The sequence below is a fragment of the Rana temporaria genome, chromosome 7, assembly GCF_905171775.1.
Source record: "Rana temporaria chromosome 7, aRanTem1.1, whole genome shotgun sequence".
NCBI classification, from domain to species: Eukaryota; Metazoa; Chordata; class Amphibia; order Anura; family Ranidae; genus Rana; species Rana temporaria.
The window spans coordinates 128,391,341-128,411,805 of record NC_053495.1 but is presented as its reverse complement, the minus strand read 5'-3'; the positions used below and the strand labels follow the sequence as shown (position 1 = coordinate 128,411,805).

At 41.3% G+C, this 20,465-nt stretch overlaps 1 long non-coding RNA gene across 1 annotated transcript; it reads left to right on the top strand.

Moving 5' to 3' along the window:
- Positions 1 to 7,493: 7,493 nt before the first annotated feature.
- On the top strand, positions 7,494 to 8,614 carry LOC120945644. Its single transcript, XR_005750612.1, has 2 exons — positions 7,494 to 8,125; positions 8,441 to 8,614. It is a non-coding gene; the product is annotated as an uncharacterized LOC120945644 (long non-coding RNA).
- The last annotated feature ends 11,851 nt before the right edge of the window (positions 8,615 to 20,465 follow it).

Sequence of the window (20,465 nt, the reverse complement as noted above, 5' to 3'; positions counted from 1 at the left end):
TGGAAAAACACATGCATGCTCAAAATCAAGTTGACACAGAAGCATTGAACTTCATTCTCTCGGCTCGTCGTACGTGTTGTACATCACCGCGTTTTTGACGGTCGGAATTTGGTGCGACCGTGTGTATGCAAGACAGCTTGAGCAGGATTCCGTTGGAAAAACCCGTTGATGTGTGCCTGGCTGCCTCTACACTGTTTTGGGAAAGAACCATTTCAATCTAAGTAGCTCCTTCAGGGGTAGGACTACAATAATTTTACATAAAATAATTCTAGCATAGGTGTCTGAATTTGTCTTGAGGTTGGCCTTTGTGTTCCCATGCATTGCAGTAATGGCGGGCAGCAATTAGAGTCAATGAAGCCCTGTACACACGATCAGTCCATCCGATGAGAACGGTCCTTCGGACCGTTCTCATCGGTTAACCGATGAAGCTGACTGATGGTCTGATGTGCCTACACACCATCAGTTAAAAAACCGATCGAGTCCAACGCGGTGACGTAAAACACAGCGACGTGCAGAGAAAAATGAAGTTCAATGCTTCCAAGCATGCGTCGACTTGATTCTGAGCATGCGCGGGTTTTTAACCGATGCTTTTGCGTACTAACCATCGGTTTTGACCTACCGGTTAGGCATCCATCGGTTGAATTTTAAAGCAAGTTCTAAATTTTTTGACAGAAGGATAACTGACCAATGGGGCCCACACATGGTCGGTTTGGATCGATGAAACGGACCTTCAGTCCGTTTCCATCGGTTTTGACCAACCGTGTGTACATGGCCTAAGACCTTGAATGTACATGTTTTGACTGGAGGAGAGCAGAGTGAGCAGAGTTGTCAAAGGAACAGTTTTTGATTCTCCTGCAGGTTTCTAGATAACATTACTATATTCCTTCAGTTTTTTTTTGTTTTGTTTTTTTTAAAGTGGCGTCACCCACCTGGTTATTCTGTCTGCCAGAGGTGAATAAATCACTAAAGTCAATGGACAGATATACAAATCCTTTTATCATAAAATAAAGTTTATACATTTATTTCAACTGTGTTAAGTGTTAAGTGTTAAGATACTTATGTACATTTTTATGCTACACTATTAAGATTGCAATGTCTTTAGTGCAGTGGTTCTTGAAGTTATTACTTGTATTTCATTTTTTAAAGGAAGTCATTCTTCAAACCTCTCCAATACAATTACATTGGAGCACACTAGTCAAAACAGCTCCACAAGCATTGCATCTTTCCTGTGCACCATTCTGCCAGTTTGAATAGGTGCCCAAAACCACTGCTGAGCTTTGTTCATGATACGATTGATGCCCTGGCTACCAACAATGGAGTAGAGTAGAGGGAGGTGCAATGCAATACTTCACATAGACTGCAGCGTAGATTTGGAAGATGGCTAGCAACCACCTTCTGCATGCTTGTGGACCATCAATGGTTTGTGAACCACTATATGTTGGAAATATGACTTTAAGGGGGACATTTTTTATGCATCTCTTAAATTACTATATAATCCTGCACAGATATTTCATTTCCCAGATACATTGTTCATCTAGTAAACTCTAATTTAGTATTATTTATTTTATTTATTTCAGGTTCTTTATATAGCCCTGTCAAGTTATGCATCGCTTTACATATATATTGTACTGTACGCTTACATCATTATAGTATTATAAAATCTTTGCTTGTTAAATCAAAGTCCATCAAAACAAGGCAGTGTCAGAACACATGAGAACGCAGTTATCCCCCAAAAAATATGTCACTATGAGAACATATGTATGTCAGTATACATAAGTATGAAGCATGGAAGATATAATCAGTAACAAATATGTTTCTTCACAGAATCTCTAAACACGTCATATGTCTCTGCCACAATACAGTGTGCAAGAACACATCACCTATTACACAGTTACCATATAGAGATATCCATTAGAGGACAAAGAACATTACGTTTCAAGTGTCCAGGAGGTAGGGGGTGGGTTCTGGGTACCAAACATTTATGGGTGGGACATACTTTGGGGAACACTGAGTGGCACAAAGACAGGTTAATATGTATAATGTTAGACTGGGCTTGTTCTATTAGATGTATAGCTATACAATATATACAATACATGTAGTAAGCCTCTTTACCCTAACTGCCTCCAGATGCCAGGCACAACCACAGAGAAAATCATATTATAAGAAAATAGAATGTTATGAAGTTGCTTGCCAGTCTTCAAGGTGTATGTCATAGAGGCTCTACATCATGAGGGTAGTTTGTGGATTAGACACTTGTCAATATCTGGTGATGTTCAAGGTCATGAGTGAGGGGGAATGAGATGAATTGCATGTGTTAGCCCATCTCTTGAGAGAAAGTGAACCCAAACAAATACATATTTCCCTGATGCTGAAGCTCCCTGTCAACTGAAAAGCCTCTCTATCAATGTGGATACAGAACACAGAAGAACAGATTTTCTCTATAAAACAAATTCTCAAGCCAGCAATGGCCCATTCATTGGTTGACGGATACCTGTTAAAATGGTAAATGGCTAGAAACATGTATATACATGCGAAGGCTTCTCCCTGGCGCATACCTGCAGATTTATTTTCCTGGGCAAAATATGGCAGATGCCAGATGCTGTTTCCTTCTGGTTACCACTATGGATGCCTAAATCAGTGGCAGAATAGGAAACCCACACCCAACATTAAGAAATGATTCTACACATGTATGACTTCTTGGCCTATTCATTATTCAGAGCTCCTTTGTACAAGACCTGATCTTTTTACTTTTTAAATTACCATACTCATGTGTCAGAATCCTAAAACATATCTTTTATGCTTTGTATTTTCTGAATCATTAGAAGGTAGTTATGTGTACTATACACATTGATAAATGGTATTTTCTCATTTCCTTGTCGTGACTTATTTTTAGATATAAATGTATTTTTGGATATTATTTCCATGTGGTAAGAGGATTGTAGAGATTGTCTAGAGCTTGTGTTTATGCTGCTTGCAGACATAGTAGCAGCTGCAGCCTGGAGTCTGATATCTGAGCATGGAATGACTGTATGATCTTGGTTTCTGCCTGGTCATTGCTGGGACGCCTTTACGGACTCTCTAGGTGACAGCTGGCTCATTTCAGTCTCAGTTACATAAATCCAGTTCATAAAGGGATTAACATAACTTCAGTAAAACCACGTAGGATCATATTGTGAATATGCCGTACCACATTACATTGCATCATAAATATGCAGTGAAAAATATAAACCATCTGGTGGTCTGAACAATGTTATTTAGAGTTAAAATGTTTCTGGAAAGAGTACAGTCACCTGCTCTTGTCTATTGTGTCAAGGTTGACGTATTAATGTTATAACTTTAAAGGAAGGAAATACCATTTTTACAATGTGCATTAAAGGTTGACATCATTCAAGCCATGGGAAAACACGATGCAGTTGCGCAGTCATCAGCACACATGTAGCACGGTCTCTTGAGGACTGCTTGGATTCACCTGCTCCTCTGCATTACCATGACCCTATGAACCTTCCAATCCACCTGACACTCTGGGTTTCCGACATCTTTTCACAAGCACCTTTAAATGACACATCACACAAGTCAATATATTTATGTTATCTCAGCTTTTACTGAAGTAGCAAGTAGTATTAGTTTGTCAAGAAGGGCATAAGATCAACCGAGTTCTGAATAACAGCACAGACTCAGTAAAGGAATTTCTCCAAGATAACTTAAGAACATTTTAACAGTAGGACCAGGGCTCAAGTCCTGCGGGAACGCGTGGGAACGGAGTTCCTGCACTTTTTTCACAGCAGGAACGCAGTTCCCTTTGCAGGACTAGAGCAGCCGAGCCGCCCGAGCCAATCCTTCACTAAGCGGGGCGATGCCCAGCTCGAGTCGCTATCAGGGGCATGCAAACCTTAGTAATCCTTTATGTTACTGGCCGCTTCCTGTATATGGATTCATCAGGTAGTGTGCGGGCATTCCATCACTTCTTTGATGTCGCAATGTCCCCTGGGAGCTTTTGTTATTGTTCCCAGGAGATATTGGGGAGGTCTGCCGCGAGTTATCGCGGGAATTAAAAAGAACTTTGCTTGATCGAAAAGAAAAAAAACATGCGGTTTAGTAATTATGCATATGAGCGTATCTTTTTTTTTTTTTGGTGGGGAAGTGGATCTTGGGTGGGAGTTCCCACACTTTTTTCCCCAGGACTTGACCCCTGAGTAGGACGATGCAAGATACATATATTTACAATGGTATACCACCTGTAGCATGACCTGAAGGACAATGAATGATTACGATTATGTAGTTACTCTCTAAAGGGGAACCCCAGGCCGAACTATTCAACCTTTAAATCCTAATGAGGGATCAGACAGAATAAGGATAGTGTAGGGCCCTTTAATTAGTGACAGCAGCAATGTTAGACCTGATAGTCTTCACCGGCAGTTGGTGAAAATACCCAATTATGTATATCCAATAAGGCACAGTGATGAATGAACAGACTGACTGGCTTAAACAGGATAATGGTATGTCTTGAAGCGTTTATAGGTAAAGGTGTCTATGTACAGTGTTCTAATAGAAGTGCAGTAAAGTGTTCCAGAGGTAAAGGTGTCTGTACACAGTGTTCCAATATAGAAACCAGGGAAAATGACCAAATTCACCAATGACTGGTCTGAACTAGATGTCTTGAAGTCAGCAACCCATGAAGAGACGTCCCTCGATGGAGCCGCCAGCAATAACACACAGATGCGGAGAGTGAATGAGCGTGGTGTCGAGCTGCTGAGTTGGTGCCGTGAAGATGTCTGGTGAACAGCCACAGAGATGGGCCCCACGAGGCCGGGCTTGAGTTTCTTGACACCGTGTGGTAGGCCACAACCTCTCTCTCTCTCTCCGTCACAAAGAGGTATTCATTACACCAGGCCCAGGAAGAAGAGACCATGTGGCGGAACTTCTATCTCATTTATAGTCTCTTCCAGAAGTCCCCTGGATGGTAGAAAAGATCCCTGGGATATGTAGTTCTGTTGTATAGTTATGCAATGGAACCACCGGCCACACAGACTACTAGTCCCACAATCCAGTGGGTTGGCTTGTAAATATGATCACAGTCACTGGCGTCCAACTTAATGGCTGCAAATATAGATGATGAATGACGAGGAGAGCACATAATGTTACCCTATAGTCCGCCATCGCTACACACATAAGGGAAGAATTCATCTCATTATATTTGATATATCTGCTGCCTATAAACAGTTTTAATTTGTCCAACTGAGACGTCACCTCTCTTCGATGGAAGCTGGGCTGATCTGCCACCGATTTGGTTATTAACAATGATAAATGTAACTAAAGTATGTGCCCCCCTATATTATTTAAAAAAAAACAATGGAAACAGTCACTGGAGAGCGACATGTTTGTGCAAATTATGTCTTCAGACAATTAGATCTACCATCTCACCCAAACAATATTAAACGGTGTATTGCTGGGAAAATAGGCAGCCCATACACAAGCTATTATTGGTAGAAAAAAATCTAAACTGAATCACAAATTTAGCAAATGAAAGGACAGACATGCTAAAATAAGCACTCATAAGCAATTGTCATGGCTTTTGCAAGCACTGTTTTCTTCATACTTTTTTGCCTCTCAGTGTTGCTGATCTTCTGTAGCTTCCTTAAACCACTTCCTGTCTACATGCCTGTGCTCCGATGTTGGCTGCATATCATTGTTCAAGACTGTGTACCACTCCTGCACAGTCTGTGTGTGTTTGCATGATTGCTTGTAGCCTCTTTGTGACAGGGTGACGTCTCTAGTGATGCTTAACATCCCATAAAAGAAGTGCCTTGGCAATTTTATGAGAGAAGCACCAGGCATTATTTAAAATCCTTTTAAAGCTGTGGATTTAAAATGGTTAAAACAACTTTTGAATCTACAAAATATTTTTATTTTATTTATTTTTTATTTATTTTTGTTCTCTTTAATAAAGTATTTCATAATACATATAAAAACAAATACATTTATCACCTACCAAAGGTGAACTCTCACATTAGCCTCAATACAAAAACTCTTCTAAAACATATACAGAAAGAATCAATAAGAGCTTCACCTATACCAATTAAAACCAGTACTATGGTGTGGCTTATATACCTATCCTCTCCATTAATCAAGAATCAAGCCTCGTACACACAACCGGTTTTCTCAGCAAAAGCCTCGTACACACAACCGGTTTTCTCAGCAAAAGCCTCGTACACACAACCGGTTTTCTCAGCAAAAGCCTCGTACACACGACCGGTTTTCTCTGCAAAAAACGGCAAGAAAACTGCTTCTTGCCGAGAAAACCGTTGGTGTGTACGAGGCTTTCAGGTTTCTCGTCTGGAAATCTGACCAGAATCTCGACGAGAAAAAAAGAGAACCTGCTCTCTTTTTTCTCATCGAGATTCTTGTCGGCCGGTTTCCTGACGAGAAACCCGAGAGTGTGTATAAAAAAAGAAACCTCTGGGCCCTTTAATAAAAAATAAATTGTAAAAAATATATAAAAAAGTAATAAATAAACATTTATATAAAAAAAAGGGGTTGCCATCCAGGGCCCTGGGGACCTCTGGGCCCTTTAATAATAATAATAATTGTATATATATATATATATATATATATATATATATATATATATATGAATAAAAAATAAAAGAAATAAAAAATATATAAATAAATATATCAAAAATATATAAAGGGGGTTGCCATCCGGGCCCCTGGGGACCTCCGGGCCCCTTACAGGAGTACTGCCTGTACCCCCCTGATGGCGGCCCTGCTCGTCATACGCGATGACATCACCGTGTTCTTGCCTTTCAAGAGAACCACGTTTTTTTTTGAAAGGTCAGTGTGTACACTCGGGCGGCAAGAGATTCTTGCCAAGAATCTCGTCAGGGAAAACAACATTTTTTTCCTGACGAGATTCTTGCCCGTGTGTACAGGGCCTCACTCCTTATACTATATACTTTACTAAAAAATTGAGGAAGGCTCCAATTAATCATTATCGATTCTCTTTAATGCACCTTATATATGAACTCGTAGACTATTCTAAGGCAGGTACAGGCTCTGCTAACCAACTAGACCATACCCTTTTATATTTCTTTGGACAGCCTCTATTAAAATACATATCATTATACAATAGTAGACTACTATTTACTAGATACTTCCAAAAGGCCAATAAAGGAGGGGAAGGCTTTCTATGAAATGTTAGTGATTGTGTTCACTGCACTCTAACTGGGGAAATATAGTCTGCTTCATTTAAAAATATGCTGATTTTTGTCCAATTTAATATGAGCTAATTATTAAAGACAGTACATAGAATTGTGTATTCATAGACTTGTGTTTGATTATTCGTGGAAGAGCGAGTCTTGTGATGAAGTTCTTTTTGTTCACTACATTTACACTAGAACTATACAAATATTCTTAGCTATGTAGCACTGTGTGCTGCTAAAAACCCTCTTGTACTGGTAAGTCACAAAATGGAGAAATATTTTTTTCCTGCGGGCTGGATACTGGGATGTTGCGATGTGCCTTGCAATAAATAAATGTTGGGTCCTTGTGCCTTTAGCCCTAATTTGGGAAAAAAGAAGTATATATTAACCTTGTATGACCCTGGCTAGGTCACAAGGTATATTGTTGATGAGTCCTGTCAGGCCCAAGGATGGACAGATGTCTTGTCACATTTTCTTCTCAGTATGGGTAGGCTAAACTATATTCCATAAGGAAACCAATTACATAAATTAGCTGTTGACTAGCCTACTGCTTACCCTCCTTTCCTTGGTAATCTATAAAAAGGCTAATAAATTCATCACTTTTATAAATGATGTTCTCAAACTTCAGAACTGAGATGGTGAACTCCTGTTTTTATTCAGCGTGATGACAAATGTATGTGAATAATACAGAAATGGTGTGAGAAGCTGAATGGATTGTGACATGCCAAGGGTGTGCCATGCTGTGCAAGTCCATGATCTCTTCATAATAGCTGTCTTCATATACCAGATTTGAATGTGACAGTACTGTGAAACAGTTGAAAGGCAGTAGGTAGGAAAGTCACAGTGCTGACTGAAAGTTGGTCTGTACTCTGCAATGTGTTTATTTTGGTGTGCTGCATACTTTCCTACTGATCGTCAGACTCCAGGTATTTCTAATAGACTTGTAAATATTGCCCAGCATAGTTAGGTGACATTAAAGTGAAGGAGATTACAAAACTGTAACCGGAGATTGTATTGTGATATAATAAGGCAGTGGATAGCTGAATAAATAAATAAATAAATGATTCAATGCTTTGTTTTAATCTGATCCTATTCATAATTGTATAAAATGGTTTCGGATAGCTATGCCATACAGACTTGTACATTCCCATGGTACAGCTATTCAGGCTGCAGCATTATTTTTATTATTTAATTATTGCTTTTTATATTATTTTTAAGTAAATTCTTATTTTTTATTACAGATAAAGATGTTCCCACAAGTATTGGATTCAAGCTTTCATGCAAAAAGGCCTTTCTTCCATAAATGTTTTATTTATCGTTAGTATAGGGCCCTACAAAGTGTTGTGGCACTTGAAATTTGCAAATTCCAACTGTTCAGCATCTGAAACCTGGGATTAAAAACAACTTGAACATGAGTACTTTTTGTTATGGAATGTATTTAAATACTTTTTATATGTCACTGATGTATTATGTATACGTATATAAGCTTTCAAGGTTTAATGCTAACTTCATTGCTTACCCATAATCCTAATTTATGGCGTTCCTACACTTATCCTTGGTAACTAGCCTTATGGTAACTCATAAACATGATGGGCCAGATTCAGAAAGGAGTTACGACGGCGTATCTCCAGATACGCCGTCGTAACTCTGAGTGTGAGGCGTAGTATCTTGGCGCCTGATTCAAAGAATCAGATACGCCAGAATTTGTCTAAGATACGACCAGCGTAAGTCTCTTACGCCATCGTATCTTAGTTGCATATTTACGCTGGCCGCTAGGGGCGCTTGCGTAGATTTACGTGTAGAATATGCAAATGAGCTAGATACGCCGATTCAGAAATGTACATACGCCCGGCGCATTGATATACGTCGTTTACGTAAGGCTTTTTTCGGCGTAAAGTTACCCCTGCTATAGGAGGTGTAGCCAATGTTAAGTATGGACGTCGGGACAGCGTCGATTTTTCCGTCGTTTACGTAGTTTGCGTAAGTCGTGCGCGAATAGGGCTGTGCGTAAGTTACGTTCACGTCGAAAGCATTGACTATTTGCGAAGTGATTTCGAGCATGCGCACTGGTATACGTTCACGGACGGCGCATGCGCCGTTCGTTAGGAGCGTCAATTACGTGGGGTCAAGGCTCATTATAATACAACACGCCCACTGCCTGGACAATTTGAATAAGGCGGGCTTACGCCGGCCCATTTACACTACGCCGCCGTAACTTAGGACGCAAGTTTGTTGTGAATACGGTACCTGCCTCACTAAGTTATCTGAGATACGCTACGCCCGCCTAAAGATAGGCAATTCTATCTGAATCTGGCCCCAAGACTTTTGCTAGATTTAGCTTAATCAGGTGACAAACGATTTAATAGGGTAAAAACCTATTCCAGTTGCGGAAACTTACTTCTCCACTTCCCTCCCCTCCTCATGGTAGCTGTTTGTAAACTCCTCCAATTATACCTTGATAAAGTGCTCTATAGTACTTTGATGATAGCTTGTCCTAATCAGATCAGAGATCAGATCGGCACAGTTTATCACCCTCTAAATTCTATATAAACCTTTACCGTACTAACTATAGCTAAACCTATCCTGTTTGGTGCATATAGATTTTAGAGGGTAATAAACTGTGCCGATCTGATCTCTGATCTGATTGGGACAAGCTATCATCAAAGTACTATAGAGCGCTTTATCAAGGTATAATTGGAGGAGTTTACAAACGGGATAGGGTTAAACCCTAACCCTATCCTTAACCCTGCTAGCCACTCTCACCCTAAAGCTGGGTACACACTACAGTTTTTTTTATCTATGCATGGTTTGAACGGCGATCTCCCCCACTGAGCTATTGTGTTCTGACAATTGGACAGCCATTGGCGGAAAGCGCTGATCTGGAGTCAGTCGGTCGGTCGGCTGCAGTGGCATGTCATCAAACGCAGCCACTGTGCCATCAATTGTCACCACTGTGCCATGCCATCAAACGCAGCCACTGTGCCATCAATTGTCACCACTGTGCCATGCCATCAAACGCAGCCACTGTGCCATCAATTGTCACCACTGTGCCATGCCATCAAACAAAGCCACTGTGCCATCAATTGTCACCACTGTGCCATGCCATCAAACAAAGCCACTGTGCCATCAATTGTCACCACTGTGCCATGCCATCAAACGAAGCCACTGTGCCATCAATTGTCACCACTGTGCCATGCCATCAAATGCAGCCACTGTGCCATCAATTATCACCACTGTGCCATGCCATGAAATGCAGTCACTATGCCATCAATTCGCACCACTATGCCATGCCATCAAATGCAGTCACTGTGCCATGCCATCAAACGCAGCCACTGTGCCATGCCATCAAACGCAGTCACTGTGCCATGCCATCAAACACAGCCACTGTGCCATCAATTGTCACCCTGTGCCATGCCATCCAACGCAGCCACTGTGCCCCTCAATTGTCGCCACTGTGCCAATTGTCACCACTGTGCCCTTTAATTGTCGCCACTGTGCCCATTGTTGCCACTGTGCATGTCACTGTGCCCTTTAATTGTTGCCACTGTGCCCATTGTCACCACTGTGCCCATTGATGCCACTGTGCATGTCACTGTGCCCTTTAATTATTGCCACTGTGCCCATTGTCACCACTGTGCCTTTTGTCGCCACTGTGCTATTTGTCACCACTGTACCCATTGATGCCACTGTGCTCTTTGTCGGCTCTGTGACCATTGTCGCCGCTGTGCCCTGTAAAATGCACTTACCTTTCTGCTTCCACGTCCCTCGATGTCTTCTCCCGCCCTCGATGACGCTTCAGCCAATCAGGTTACCGATAACCAGAATCAGTAAACCTGATTGGCTGAGACGGCCGTCAATCTTATCCAAGGAACGCACCCCCGTACATTCCCTGAATAAAGCATCCGGGAGATGAGGGCTGTACTCGGAAAGCCGCTGGCTCTGATAGGCACTTCCGCACAGCCAACCAGCTGCCGTTATTCAGGTATCCGGCGCCCAAGGTCCGGCCATCTGAATAGACCAGCGGAAGCTGGCAACAATAACATACATTCATGCAATGCATGAATGTATGTTATTTGTGAGAGCCAGAGGGGGCGGCGCTGCAGTCAATAGTAGTAAAAACGACATTCTTAAATTCTTAAAGGGCCCGTTTTTTTTTTATGACTACAGGAGGGGGGGGGGGCGGCACCCGGGCGCCCCCTATGGACGGGCCGCCACTGGTCGGCTGCTGTTTTTCTAGCATGCACGTCTGAATGGCCGGCTTCTGTCGGACAGAACGACATACACACTGACCGAATGTCGGCCATTTTTTGTGTACGGGGCTTAATTCTCTGGAACATACCAAAACATAATTTATGCCATTGTGCAAAGTAATAAGTTATCAGTGCCAAAAATATGTCAGATTTTTTGTTGTACAGTACACAGTATATCTGGACCAAAAGGAGCTATTTGAGGGTCTAAGTCCTGCAACATCAAGGCAGAACTCTTCTGCTGTAAAAGTATTGTTAAATAGTGTGAAACTAATTTCCCTCATTGTTTTAGCCAGTATGCTAAAAGTATTGTTGATTTTTAGCAGTTCAATCAACACATCAATAATTAGGATATGTTGAGCTTCATGAACCGACTTTAAACTCTGCTGACCCTACCTTTAGGAGGAGGACCAAAAAATATAGAACCAAGATATCATATGACTGACTTCAAGTAGCCTTTTGTGCAAAAACACACACATTGAATAATTTGAAAACTGCCCTTAGATGTCAGGGGACTGGTGCTGCGGTGGCTCAACACGATTGGCACTGCGCTGACAAGCCATTCACCTCTGCAGCTAGGGGTTGGGATCCCGGTCTCGGCTACATGTGAATTGAGTTTGGTGGTCTCAGCCCGGCTCCCGGTGGGTGTGCTATGCGAGGTAAGCCTGCCCTTAGTACGCCCACCCCCCTCCCACAAAAACCACCACACTTACACGCACTCGAAATTGGGTTAACATGCACGCACTTTGATCACGCGGTCTCTAAAAAGAGAGGCGAAGGACTAACTGGGCTGGTTGAGCAGGCTAGATCCTCTCACTCCCTTATAGGAAGTCCCTCTGCCCCGTTGGGCTTCAAAGCGGAGCAGGTAGGGTGGGCTGTGTGGGAGGACCCCCTCACACACCTGCCATTGCCACCCGGGGCATGGAGAAAGGTGGCAGATTGCCTCTGGGGGAGGCCTGCCTACTCCCAACTCCTGCAGTCCGGCTCCTCTCTCGAGTACACGCACAAAATACACTTTAAAAAAAAAAAAAAAAAGATGTCAGGGGACTGTCAGATGTGCGGCCACAATTCATCCATCTTCAGGGAAACCATAGGGCTCTTCAGGGTTCTTCAAAATTGTAATGGCTGGTGACGCTTTTCCCTTGGGAGAATAGTAGTTATTGAAGCTGTTTTACATGGGATGTTATTTCACAAAAAGAAATGAAAAATAAAAGCGTTCTTTTCAATAGAAGGTTACTTTCAAGGACAACCAACCAAAATACACAAGGTTAGTCTAGTTAGCACTTCATTAAAATCTCTCATGGAATGTATTTACATTAGTATCTGGTGCAGCTGTCCCTGCGGAGTCAACTTTTGGAAACCTCTTGTGTTGTTTCAAAATAACAGTCACTGTGAAGGTTTTAATGGTCCCCAACTTCAAACATTTTACTAAATGTAGAATTTGATGACCTGGCTAAGGGCTTATGAGTGGATCTAAATGCAATGCTTTTTTTGGGTACCCAAAGATGGGTTGACATCTTCAAGAGAATAACAAAAGATGACAAAGTATCTTTCCTTGTCATGCAAGCACAAGGACGTGTTGGACCTGATTGCTCCTTATACTTCTGACAGGCAGAGGCCCTCATTATTACCAACAGAAAGGTCAGAAGTGACCAATTATAGGAACAGGTGCACAAAAGTAGAATGGGATTGTAAATACTGGACAGTTTTAGTATATATTAGCATTACACTTCTTCCAGTGCTGAAAAAAATTAGCATAGACCTGAATGGGGGTCAAAAAAACATTATAGTGAGGAAATATTTATCCAATAACTCATTGTTTTCCCTTTTCACAAGTCAGAAAAGTACCACCAGTTCCAAAATTAACCACTAGCCGACCAGCCACCATCATTATACGGCGGCAGGTTGGCTCTCCTAGGCGAGAGCCCGTTGCTATACGTCCGCCTTTCTAGCGGCCACTCGGGGCGCGTGCGCGCCGCCGGAGGCGTGCGCGCGCGCCCCCCGCTCGCCCCCGACTCCCGTGCGTGTGCCCGGCAGGCTCGATCGCCACCGGGCACCCGCGATTGCTCGTTACAGAGTGGGGACCGGGAGCTGTGTGTGTAAACACACAGCTCTCGGTCCTGTCAGCAGGGGAAATGTTGATCTTCTGTTCATACAATGTATGAACAGAGGATCAGTGTTTCCCCTAGTGAGGCCACCCCCCCCCCCCACAGTAAGATAACACACAGGGACATACTTAACCCCTTCCCCGCCCCCTAGTGTTAACCCCTTCACTGCCAGTGGCATTTTTATAGTAATCCAATGCATTTTTATAGCACTGATCGCTATAAAAATGCCAATGGTCCCAAAAATGTGTCAAAAGTGTCCGAAGTGTCCGCCATAATGTCGCAGTACCGAAAAAAAATCGCTGATCGCTGCCATTACTAGTAAAAAAAATATATTAATAAAAATGCCATAAAAATACCCCCTATATTGTAAACGCTATAAATTTTGCGCAAACCAATCAATAAACGCTTATTGCGATTTTTTTTTTTACGAAAAATATGTAGAAGAATATATATCGGCCTAAACTAAGGAAAAAAAATGTTTTTTTATATATTTTTGGGGGATATTTATTACAGCAAAAAGTAAAAAATATTCATTTTTTTCAAAATTGTCGCTCTATTTTTGTTTATAGCGCAAAAAATAAAAACCGCAGAGGTGATCAAATACCACCAAAAGAAAGCTCTATTTGTGGGGAAAAAAGGACGCCAATTTTGTTTGGGAGCCACTTCGCACGACCGCGCAATTGTCAGTTAAAGCATCGCAGTCCCGAATCGCAAAAAGTGCTCTGGTCTTTGACCAGCAATATGGTCCGGGGGTTAAGTGGTTAAAGCTAAAACTTGGCTAAATTTTAATTTTTTTTTCTTCTACAGCTCTAGTCACAATACTGTAATGAAGTATGTCCCACAATGATCAGGCTGTAGGATACTGTAGAAATCGTCATTGTCGTGCTGCCTGTCCTCTTCCTGCTGCTACTCCTGGCACTGTGGGAGCTAACAGCTTCGGGTCAGTGAGCTCAGCAGCAGTAAAGATGGTATGCCAAGAACAAGCTCCCTCCTGCCCTCTCCTCTCTCTGATTATGCTTTCTGGAACACGATCTGCGAATGGGGAGAGAATCATGTGACCAATCAAACTCCCACATTCTCAGATCCAAAAATCCCAGATTACAAGCAGCAAAATCATTAAAAGAATGTTTATAAATATAGGAGAGATTAGGAGGGGGCTGTGTTCTTGTCAGATAACCTTTAGTGCTGCTGAGCCCAAGGAGACCCATAGCTGTTAATGCCCACAGCACTGGAAGTTCAGCATCAGGAAGAGGACAGGCAGCCCTGCAAACACGGGACATCCCTTATTACAGGTAAGTAATGTGATTAAAAATTAAAACCTGCACTCAGTGCCCAATAAAAATAAAAATAAAGCAATGAAGCCAAAAAAAATATAAAAGTGAATAAGAATTGAAAATATGTGCCAAGTAATCACAGACAGCAGCACTCACTGGCATCACAATACAATACCTCAAAAAGCATAAAGAAAAACATGTTTTAATGTCTCTTTCAATATAAAGTGTCATAATAATACAAAATCCAAGTGAAAAACAATATCACAAAAATCAAAATAGTTTGAGGGAAGTATCTATAAAACACCAATTGTGTAAAATTCCAGTGTGGGGTGCTCTTGGACAACGTTGTTGTGACAAAAAGTATCGGGCGTAGCTTAGTAGAAATATCATCACGCTTGCTTGGTGATGGTGGTTTGATATTGACATGCTGTTTTCTTAAAAATATATTTGAGTACCTTTCTTATACAAATAAATGATTTACTCTACATGCTACATTATGAAGTTCCTCTGCTATATCCCCTATTCTGTCATTCATCTGGTTTGAGCCTTATGGAGGTGTGAATGACTAAGGCCTCGTACACACGACTGAGTTTCTCGGCAAAAACCAGCAAGAAACTTGCTGGGAGATATTTTTTTGCCAAGGAAACCGGTCATGTGTACATTTCCGTTGAGGAAACTGTCGAGAAACTCGACGAGCCAAAAAGAGAGCAAGTTCTCTATTTCCTTGACGGGAATGGAAAAAATTGGCTTGTCGAGTTTCTCGACGGCTTCACAAGGAACTCGACGAGCAAAACGATGTGTTTGGCCCGTCGAGTTTCTCGGTCGTGTGTATGAGGCCTAAGACAGGGTGTACATTGGCTGTGTGAAGCGCTGGTGTATTTGAGGGTTACAAGACCTCCTATAATTTGGGGTCTTAGCATCTGGTAAGATGCTATTGTGTGTCATTGGAGGTGGTCACACCGAAGTAAGATATTGAAGATTCACATTATTGATTTAATGAGTTTGCGTTTATTTGCAGATGGTCAATATTCATGTTTTATATACTGTTGTGTTCATAAGTTTACATACCCTGGCAGAATTTACGAATTCTTGGCCATTTTTCAGAGAATATGAATGATAACACAAAAACTTTTCTTTCACTCATGGTTAGTGTTTGGCTGAAGCTATTTATTTTCAATCAACTGTGTTTGCTCTTTTTATATCATAATCAAAACAGAAACTACCCAAATAACCCTGATCAAAAGTTTACATACCCTGGTGATTTTGGCCTGATAACATGCACACAAGTTGACACAGAGGGGTTTGAATGGCTATTAAAGGTAACCATCCTCACCTGTGATCGGTTTGCTTGTAATTAGTGTGTGTATATAAAAGGTCAATGAGTTTCTGGACTCCTGACAGACCCTTGCATCTTTCATCCAGTGCTGCACTGAGGTTTCTGGATTCTGAGTCATGGGGAAAGCAAAATAATTGTCAAAGGATCTGCGGGAAAAGGTAGTTGAACTTTATAAAACAGGAAAGGGATATAAAAGGATATCCAAGGAATTGAGAATGCCAATCAGCAGTGTTCAAACTCTAATCAAGAAGTAGAAAATGAGGGGTTCTGTTGAAACAAACCCACAATCAGGTAGTCCAACTAAAATTTCAGCCACCACTGCCAGGAAAATTGTTCGGGATGCAAAGAAAAACCCACAAATAACTTCAGGTGAAATACAAGACTCTCTGAAAACATGTTATGTGGCTGTTTCAAGATGCACAATGAGGAGGCACTTGAAGAAAGATGGGCTGCTTGGTCGAGTTGCCAGAAGAAAGCCATTACTACACAAATGGCACAAAGTCATTAGGAGTGATGAGACCAAAATTTTGCTTTTTGGCCACAACCATAAACGCTACATTTGGAGAGGAGTCAACAAGGCCTATGATGAAAGGTACACCATTCCTACTGTGAAACACGAAGGTGGATCGCTGATGTTTTGGGATGTGTGAGCTACAAAGGCACAGGAAATTTGGTCAAAATTGATGGCAAGATGAATGTAGTATGTTATCAAGAAATACTGGAGGAACACTTGCATTCATCAGCCAGGAAGCTGCGCATGGAACGCACTTGGACATTCCAACATGACAATGATCCAAAACACAAGGCCAAGTCGACCAGTCATTGGCTACAGCAGAATAAAGTGAAGGTTCTGGAGTAGCCACCTCAGTCTCCTGGCCTCAATTTTATTGAGCCACTCTGGGGAGATCTCAAACATGCAGTTAATGCAAAACAGCCCAAGAATTTACAGGAACTGGAGGCTTTTTGCCAAGAGGAATGGGCAGCTTTACCATCTGAGAAGATAAAAAACCTCATCCACAAATACCACAAAAGACTTCAAGCTGTAATGGATGTTAAAGGGGGCAATACATGGTATTAAGAACTGGGGTATGTAAACATTTGATTAGGGTCATTTGGGTACTTTCTGTTGCGATTATGATTTAAAAAGAGTAAACACAGTTGATTGATAGTAAATGGCTTTAGCCAAACACTAACTATGAGTGAAAGAAATGTTTTTGTGTTTTTGTGTTATCATTTGTATTCTCTGAAAAATGGCCAAGAAATCATACATTCTGCCAGGGATTACGTTTAGTAAGGCCGCGTACACACGATCGGTTTAACCGATGAGAATGGTCTGATGGACCGTTTTCATCGGTCCAAACCGATCGTGTGTGGGCGCCATCGGTTATTTATCCATAGGTTAAAAAAAAAGCAATCTTGTTTTAAATTTAACCGATGGATACCTAACCGATAGAAAAAAAAAAACGATCGTTTGTAGGCACGTCCATCTGTTAAAAATCCACGCATGCTCAGAATCAAGTCGACGCATGCTTGGAAGCATTGAAATTCGTTTTTTTCAGCACGTCGTTGTGTTTTACGTCACGTTCTGACACGATCGTTTTTTTAACTGATGGTGTGTAGGCACGACTGACCATCAGTCAGCTTCATCGGTTAACCGATGAAAACGGTCCATCAGACTGTTCTCATCGGACGGACCGATCGTGTGTACAGGGCTTAAAACTGTCTCTGTGATAGCGCTATCTATCTATTTTAATAAAATGTTTTTATCTGCACTTATCAAACAAATATAACAAAATGCTTTCAATGGTATATTTACTGCACAAAAGGGGAGAAAGAATAAAAGTCCATTGTTAGGGTTTGCATGCACTTTTATTATTTACTTTTTTTATATAACATTTTTAAGCAGCCCTTTGACCTGCTTTAGCAAACATAAAGGAGGTGAAAACAGCCAGCCAGCCAGAAGAACTTTCTTGGATTCAACATTAGCTGTATGTCAGAAAATAATACCCACCATGACAAACCCTTTACTTTACATTTTTTTTTTTTGCTCAGGTGTATTCAGTGGTAGGCTGATGGGGAAAATGCTGCTTGGGTCTCGCTTGAGTTTGGCTGTGTATCTAACTGAAATCCGTCCCTCTTTAGATCCATTAAGCTAGATGTGGAATTTGATCTCTTGCTAGATCTTGTCAAAACACAGGACATTTACTGCATAGCAGTAAATAACTTTGCACAAATGCTGACTTCATCATGCCACCTGCTATCTGCAAGTGCTAAATATAATATATACATAGAATTATTCTTATTTTCCAGACTAAAACAAAAGCAACGTTAGAAAAAAAAATTGGGTTTTACCAACAACAAAAAAATTGAAAATATAGGATTCCAATTCTATACTTTCTCTAAACTCGGAATATGTAGCAATAAATAATACTAAAACATGCATAAACGTATGTGCACCATAAAAGTAAGTACGCATGGTGGTTAAAAAAAAAGTAAAAGCGAAACCCGCATTGTGAAGTTCCAGCAGATTGTACATGTAGACTCTACGGGCTAGATTCACATAGATCAGCGGATCTTTAGATCCGCGTGATCTATGTGATTTAAGATACGCTGCCGCAAGTTTGAGAGGCAAGTGGGTAATTCACAAACCACTTACCTCCAAACTTGCAGCAGCGGATCGTAAATCACCCGGCGGAATTCAAATTCCGCAGCTAGGGGGAGTATACTATTTAAATCAGGCACGTCCCCGTGCCGACTTAAATGAGCATGCGCAGTCCGTGAATTTTCCCGGCGTGCATTGCTCCCACTGACGTCGCTAGGACGTCAGTGGTTTTGACGCTTACGTAAATGACGTCCATCTGTATTCGAGAACGACTAACGCAAATGACGTGAAAAAAAAAGAAATTGACGCGGGAACGACGGATATACTTAACATTGGCTGCGCCTCATAGAAGCAGGGGTAAGTATACGCCGGAAAACCGCTACGGAAACATCGTAAAACCACTGCGTCGGGCCCGAGTACGTTCGTGAATTGGCATATCTCGCTGATTTACATATTATTCAGCGTAAATCAGCGAGAACGCCCCCCGCGGCCATTTTTAAATTGCATTTAAGATCCAACGGTGTAACACAGTTACACCTGTCGGATCTTAGTCATATCTATGTGTAACTGATTCTGTGAATCAGTCGCATAGATACGACTGGCCGAAATCAGAGATACGACGGCGTATCAGGAGATACACCGTCGTATCTCTTTTGTGAATCAAGCCCGATATGTACAATCTGCTGGAACTCCACAATGCGGGTTTCGCTTTTACTTTTTTTTTTTTTTTTAACCACCATGCATACTTACATTGTAGAGGAAAGAAGAAAACTGTTAGAACCATTTATTATGGTTGTAAAGAGAATATTCTCCCATCATATATACAGTATACATGACATAATTGAGCATGACATGATTTTTTTCCCAAGAATAAATCAACATTCCTTTCTCAATACATTCTTCTGTAGATTGGTGGCTGCCCCTACACTTTATTCCACACACAAGACAATATGCTATACACAATGTACTAACAGAAATAAAAACTCCGTACTGTTTCCATGGCGACAAAATTCAGCATTTGAAAATAACTGCATGCAGTCAACATGACTCACTTTAAATGCTCCATTTCACCAGTTATTTATTCTTATTTTTAATACAGCGTTGCATATATACTTTAACAAGGCAGATTATCCTTTATTACTGTATATCGCCAACGACTTTTCTGTCATACTGTAATATGTTAAGTATGACATCACTTGCATCACTGAATAAGTTTTGTTTTTTTTTGTACAAAGTTATTTTATATTTTTTGTTTCTACTACAGTAATTATCTTAGAACAAGAAATAGATGACTCAAAGAGGAATTAGGAACTGCAAAGTAACTTATAAGGCTGAATGTACACTAACCTACACTGACAAAACTTGAGTTTAGGAGCTTTTAGCCTCATACACACGATCGGATTTCCATCGGACAAATACGTGGATTTTTGACCGAAGGGCGTTGGATGTGAACTTGTTCTGCATACAGACGGCAGAACTTTTTCAGCCAACATACACGAAACTGCGTGATGTTTCAGCTCTTTAGCGCCATCCTTTGGGCAACTTTTGCTAATGTTGTCTGATGGTTAGCATGGTTTGGAGCATGCGTGTTTGTACTTTGGATTTTAGTCCGATGGATTTGTGTACACACGATAGGATAATCCAACGGAACACATTTGTTGTTGGACAATTTGAGAGCATGGCTATCCAACATTTGTTG